General features: G+C 51.4%; 1 pseudogene; it reads right to left on the reverse strand.

Moving 5' to 3' along the window:
- Positions 1-5209: 5209 nt before the first annotated feature.
- LOC102477932 (protein/nucleic acid deglycase DJ-1 pseudogene) lies at positions 5210-5781 on the reverse strand (annotated as a pseudogene).
- Between the last annotated feature and the right edge of the window lie 1154 nt (positions 5782-6935).

Genomic DNA, 6935 nt, shown 5'->3' on the forward strand with positions numbered 1-6935 from the left:
GCCTGGCCGGGCCTGACAGCTTGGCGGCGAGCCGCGCCCGGCGCCATGACCCGGGAGGGGCCCACTCCCAGCCCAGGGCCGGTGCCTTTCGGGCCCACCCCCCTTAGGAGCCCGCAGGAGCCGGGCGGGCGCGGGCCGTTTCCGCGCGTGCGGAATTAGGATCAGCTGCGCCTCTTCGCCGTTTTATTTCGTGATTGCTCCTCGTCGTTTTCGCTAGGATTTGGCCAGTGTCACTGTGCTCCGCGCGCGGAACAGTCCCTGGGAGCCCGGATATGCTCAGCTTATCCGGGTTGGGGGGCACGGCCTCTGCCGCAGGGTTTCCATCCGCTCCTCGGTGCCCGGCCCCAGGAGGCAGCGCCCAGACCGTCTGCGCGCGGGTGGCTGCGGACCCCCGCCCGGGGCGCCTTCCCGGGGTGGACCCGAACCCAGCAGCCGCGAGGGGGCGGGAGGGGCTCCTCCTGGCGGATTGGTGACGCTGCCCTCAGCCCCCTCCCACACACAATTTGGGGGGAGGAGCCCTTGGTTAGGGGTTGCCACCTGCTGTGCCGGACTGCAGCGGCAGACCCCGAGGGCAGGCGTGGAAGGGGCGTGGGTTTTCCCCTCCAGGAGAGCGAGGACCGGCTGGTATCCTGCGCCTGTACGGAGAACGGAGTGACCTGTTGGGAAGGCAGACTCCCCGGCCCCGCCCTTAGCCGCCAATCAGAGTTCGTGAGCGGGGTGGGACCTGGAGAGGTGCCTTTTCACAGGCTGCGCAGGTGAGGCTGACGCCCACTGGCGGATGGCAGCTGGGCGGGGCCTGCGGCCTGTGCGCCCCGCCCTTCCCCTCTGCGTCGGGTCTTTGGGTCCTGCCCGCGGGAGGCGCGGGGAGGGCGAAGGCCTAACGCCTAACGTGAATTTACCTTCTGTCAGTGGAATTACAAAAAAAAAAAAAGGGTGGAGGAGTGGTGCCAGCTGCCATTTTGTTGGGTCTTTGTCCTTGGCTTCCTGGAACCCGTCGGTGAGGAGGCCCCATTGATGTTATGGAAAGGAAGCTGCAGTTTAACGAGGTTAAGGACTGCGGAGAAATGCTCCAAGATGGAGTTGATCTCTGGGTCGCCTGACCCAAAGACAGCCGGATCTCGGACACCCCTTCCTTCGCCGTTCTGCTTAGTAATGACCACAGGCCCCGTGAGCTCTGTGCCCGGGAACAGAGCCTGGTGCAAAGTACACCCTCAGTAAGTGTAATCAATTAATACGATGGGTGGATTCCACGTCCTGTCGTCATCAGTTCACACCCTGAACAATTACCAGTCGTCTGCCTGGCCCGTGCCAGATGATAGGGCTGCAGAGGAGTGACACCTGCCCTGCACTGGACTCAGCTGGAGAACTTAAGGACCTCCCATCCCCTGCCCCATTCCAGACCTTTTAACCAATATTCTGGGGCCTGGCCTGGGGAATATATATTTATATTGATATACCCCACCCCCGACTTTCCCCAAACTTTTTTTTTTTGGAGAGGTTTTTTAGTATAGTGCTTGTGTGCTTGCCAGAAGGACACAGAGAGACAGAAAGTGAGAAGTCACCCCCCAAGGGGGATGGCCATGCCACAATCCCTTCTCCATTCTCCTCTTGGGATCTTGCATATGTTCGCACACATGCCCGGTGTGAGTTTAAGCCACCAGGTCTGGGACTCGAACCGTGTTCAACTATATGGGAGTCCAGCGACATGGGAGTCCAGCGACATAGCCTTTACCCTATCTGCTGGTCCCATCCCCAAACATGTTAATATGCAGTTAATAGTTGAGAACCTTGGGAACCAGCAGTTAGGGTCATGGCTATGTCTCTGGACTCCCATGTAGTCAACCGTGTTTCGCGTCCCGGACACGGTGGCTTAAAACTCACACTGGGCGCGTGTGCGTGCGTGCCCAAGATCCCGAGAGGAGAATGGAGGAGAAGGGATTGCGGCGTGGCCATCCCCCCTGGGGGGTGATTTCTCGCTTTCTGTCTCTCTGTCTCTCTCTGTCTGTCTGGTGAGCGCACGCGCCCTATAGTGAAAACCTCTCCAAAAAAAAAAAAAAAAAGTTGAGAACCTTGATTTAGTGCATGAAAGAAAAATGCAGCTAATTATTTAAAAGTGGTCCTTAACATGATGGGAATATGCACTCTTAGTATGGAGACCAAGAAGGAGTGGTACAGATAATTTTATTTAAAATATAAAATGTCTGCTTGGTATTGGGTTGAGGATCACACCCCCTTTAAAGTCTTCCAAGTTTGGCACTGATTTATTTCCTGAATGTGGACACATTGACGTTCAAATCCCGCATCTGGGGGGCCGTGCACTTGCATATGTGTTCTTGTATGATCTGCACTCTGGGAGTGGCAGTGGCAGGGGGGGGACTCCTGATGTGTGGAAGCAGAGAGAGCTGATGGAGCGGCCTCCCGAAATACGGGGTGAGGAGAATGAGTTTGAGGAAGAATGTTCTCTGCTGGACTCTCGAGAGCATTTATTCCCACAATGATTGAGTTTGGGGGGCTAACTTCTCCACTTAAGATTCAGCGTTGTTAAATAATTTGTTCCAAAATTTGATTTGTTCAGGGTCCTAGAGAGAGGGTGAAAAGGATTGGAATTGATCTTGGCCCCCCTCATTTCACTCAATGGTTCTAGGCCATAAAGCCTTGGAATGGTTGGGGCGTTTGTGGTAAAAAAGAAACAAAAAAACAGAAAACAAACTGCTTCCTGATCCAGGGGACACTTCGTAATTAATTCTGGGGTCACTCAGTGGATGTTGCCAAGACATACCGCTTATTTGCTGGAAGACTCTTTCAGCTCTTCTCTCTTGAGAAAGTGACCACTCTGATGCCGGCGACTGTTGAGAGTTGAGTTTGGAAACTCAGCCCTGGACCACGTTGCTGGACACCAGTTCTGATGGCGTGTCCAGTGCTGTGAATGGAGCCCCCTCTTGGTGAGACACCAGGGGTTGTAAGGTGTGTGGACTCGGGAGTGGAGGACCTGCCGCCTGTTAGATATGTTATCTTGGGAAAACTGGCACCTCTTTGGGTACTAGTCCTACTTTTTTTCCTTTTCTTTTTTTTTTCCTGAATGTATCCTAACTTTCCTTAAAAAAATTTTTGGAGAGATTTTTGCCATGTGCCTTCACCAGAGAGACAGAGACAGAAAGTGAGAGATCATCCCTTCCCGAGGGGGATGGCCATGCTACAATTCCTTCTCCATTCTCCTCTCGGAATCTTGGGCACGCGTGCACACGCGCCCGGCATTAGTTTCAAGCTTAGTGTCCGGGACTCGAACCACAGTCAACCAGGTGGGAGTTCAGCAATGTAATCATTACACCATCTGCCCTCCCCCCCTTTTTATTTCCAGAGGGCTTGCGCACATGCCAGAGAGAGAGAGAGGGAGAGAGCACCCCAATGAGGCTTGGTCACACGTCTCCGTCCCGTCAGGATCTGAGCGTGTGCGCGTCCATGCCTAGTGAGTTTTTCCAGCCTCTGGGGCCACACTTGAGCTGCCCTTGGCCTATGGCATCCTGCCCCCTCTGCACAGCGCTTCTCCCCTGAGCTGCTGGCCGGCCAGAAGTCAGCTTTCTTCTGTGAAGTGGGAATGGCAACAGTTATATTTGTCTCATAGGGTTGTTTTTTTTTTTTAGCTTTATATATTTATTTTAATTTGAACAGAAAGGGACAGAGGGGGCGGGGGAGAGTGAGAAAACAAGCCACCAGGTCTGGGACTCGAACCACTGTCATATATGTGGAAGCCAGCACCCTTTTCCCCCACACCACCTGCTGGCCCCATGATCATTAGCTGTTGTATGAGGTTTGTTCTTAAGGGTCTCTAGAATGTCCTTTTGAGAGGAGGATCTGATGGTGGGGAATTTAGAAATACTCTGGCCTTTATTGCTTTTTCCTGATCCAGGTCAGGACCGTGGATAACTGGACCAAGAGCTCTATCCAGGTTTGCAGAGGCCTTGTGTGATATTTAGGAAGGGCAAAGTGCTTTGGCCCTAGCCTCGTGAAACTTTGTTTCATTAATAATTCTGGGTTTTGTGGCCAAATCGGACAGGGGTACTTTGATGCTTGATGCAGTTGGACTTAGGGGAGTAGGAGGTTTCGGCTCTGAACTGGTTCGAGAAAGAAGAGCTAAATACCTATTCAACCTCCACCCCCAGATTTATTTATTTAATTTTATTTGTTGTTATTTTTTTTAACTTGAGTGTAGAGAGAGAAAGGGAAAGTGAGAAAGCAAGTCATCAAACCTCAGTCGACTCTGTGGGAGTCCAGTGCCTTGCCATCATGCCACCTGCTGGTCCCTCTACCACTTCTTTAAAAGCCAGCTTTTTGGAGGCAAACTTAACACAACATATCCACTGAAAGAGTACCTTTCGTTGATTTAAAAAAAGACGACATTCCAGGTAGGCCCTTTGCGATGCTGTCCGAATGTGCCCTCACGAAGCTCCTGGCGGAGAGCTGAAGTTTCTCATGGCATGATAGATGCCATCATGTGGCCGTGCCATGCGTGTGACTCGCGCACCCCAGTGGCTGTTCGGGCCCCTTTCAGTTTGGGCCTACTATAACTCACACTTTCGAGCTGCCACTCAAGGCGCCTCTCAGAGCACCGCTCCTCTCTTCAGAGCTCTTTGGGTTGGGGGACCAGCAGATGGTATAATGGTTACAGTGCTGGACTCTCGCATAGCCGACTGTGGTTCGAGTCCCGGACCCGCCGGCTTGAAACTCACACTGGGTGCATGTGCTTGCGTGCCCAAGAGCCCGAGAGGAGACTGGAGGAGAAGGGATTGCGGTGTGGCCATCTCCCCTGGGGGGTGATTTCCTGCCTTTTGTCTCACTCTGTGAACTCACATCCCCTATGTCAAAAAAACTCTCAAAAAAAAAAAAGAAAGAAAGAAAGAAAGAAAGAAAGAATTGGTCAGCTCTGAAGGTCTTGTCAAGGCATCATACAACGCAGAATGTATAAAATACTGACGATACAATTTATTTATGTGAATGTTCTTTTTCCTTTTTTTGCTTAATGCCCTGTTTATTCTGCAAACAAGGTTCAGAAATGTACAGACACAGTGCGTCGGCTGAGCGACCGTGTGCAGTTGTGACTTCACAACTACACAGGCAGCGATGACGACTTACGGGCACATTAGCCAGCCACGTGTTTAATGTGAACACGGTGAGAATGGATCACAAACGGTCTGTTCCTCTAAGTCACGGGCACATTCTCCTGCTCTAATCTTTAAGAACAGGTGGAGCCTTCACTTGGTCGGCCACCTCCTTGCCGCTCAGCACAACAACCGCGAGAGCAAATTCGAAGCTGGTCCCAGGACCATGGCTTGTAAGAATCAGACTATCCTTTTCCACTCGATTCTCAGAGTAGCTGTAATGACTTCCATTCTTTTTGTCTTTAGCACGTGGGTGTGTTGTAACTTTGCTTCTGGAGCCTATTTCAGGAGCCACAGGGCAGCAGGCCCTGCACAGAGGGCGGCTACGGGGCCCTTCCGCTTCTCCTGCTCCTTCAGGGTCTCTTTCATGGGAGCGGATGCGATAAATTCTGTGCACCCAGGTTACCTCCTGGTAAAACCACCACGTCATATGGTCCCTCTTTTTTTGCATCTTCGAGACTGGCAGCAGGACATATGACATCATGACTACACTGCACTGGGTCTTTTCCAGCCAGGCTGGCAACAGTGACCTTAATCCCAGCTCGTCTCATGACGTCTACAGGATGGCTGTCTCCATTTCCTCCGCTCCTTTAGCCAGGATCACCAAAGCTCTTTTGGAAGCCATTTTTATGTTTTTTTTTTTTAGACCTACACCAGACTACGTGGGTGTGAATATTTTTATAAAAACATACTAATAAAGATTCAAGAAATTGGGACCAACAGTTGGCATAATGGCTATGTCGCTGGACTCCCATGTAGTTGACCACAGTTCGAGTCCCAGCCCTGGTGGCTTAAACTCACGCTGGGCGTGTGTGCGTGCGTGCCCAAGATCCCAAGAGGAGAATGGAGGAGAAGGGATTGCGGCATGGCCATCCCCCCTGGGGGGTGATTTCTCACTTTCTGTCTCTCTGTCTCTGTCTTTCTGGCGAGCGCATGCACCCTATAGCAAAAACCTCTCCAAAAAAAAAAAAGATTCAAGAAGTTAAAAACTTAATGGAGAAGAAGCAAATAATGGGAAATTCATATTTTCCCTGAGGTTACATAGGAAGGGTTTTCACACACACGCAGCTCTTTATGCTGTGGACCTAATTCTGCCCCCATCACAGTCCAGATGGCTATAATGCACACACGGCTCTGTGTGCTGCGCACCTGCTCCCATCTCCCTCAGAGCCCAGAATGTGCCTTCTTGTTGCAGCTCTTAAACCATGAAGTCATTTTGGAACCAGCAGTTGGCGCAATGGCTATGTCACTGGACTCCCATGTAGTTGACTGCCGTTCGAGTCCTGGACCCGGTGGCTTAAACTCATGCTGGACGTGTGTGCCTGCGAGCGTGTCCAAGATCCTAAGAGGAAAATAGAGGAGAAGGGATTGTGCCATGTCCATCCCCCTGGGGGGTGATTTCTCGCTTTCTGTCTGTCTCTCTCTGTCTTTCTGGTGAGTGCACGCACCCTATAACGAAAACCTCTCCAAAACAAACAAACGAACAAACAAAAAAGCATGAAGTCATTTTCATAGTCTGCATCTGTCATGTTTCTTGCATTATTATGCTTTTCCTTGGTCACTCTGCTGGCTTTTTTTTTAATGCACCCACCTGCACTCTCATGGTGCTGAAGTGCTGGCTAGTGTCCCCCACCCCAGGTGGCCTGGGATGTGCCTTCCAGAGAAAATACATGAGTGAGATCAGCTTCTTCAGGCATGGGGGCGAGTGCTATTGGCTGAGCGTTCAGTGTTTTTTTTTTTTTTTTTTTTTTTTTTGGGGGGGTTTTTTTTTTTGGGGTG

The sequence above is a fragment of the Tupaia chinensis genome, unplaced genomic scaffold (assembly GCF_000334495.1).
Source record: "Tupaia chinensis unplaced genomic scaffold, TupChi_1.0 Scaffold000049_1, whole genome shotgun sequence".
Lineage (NCBI taxonomy): Eukaryota > Metazoa > Chordata > Mammalia > Scandentia > Tupaiidae > Tupaia > Tupaia belangeri.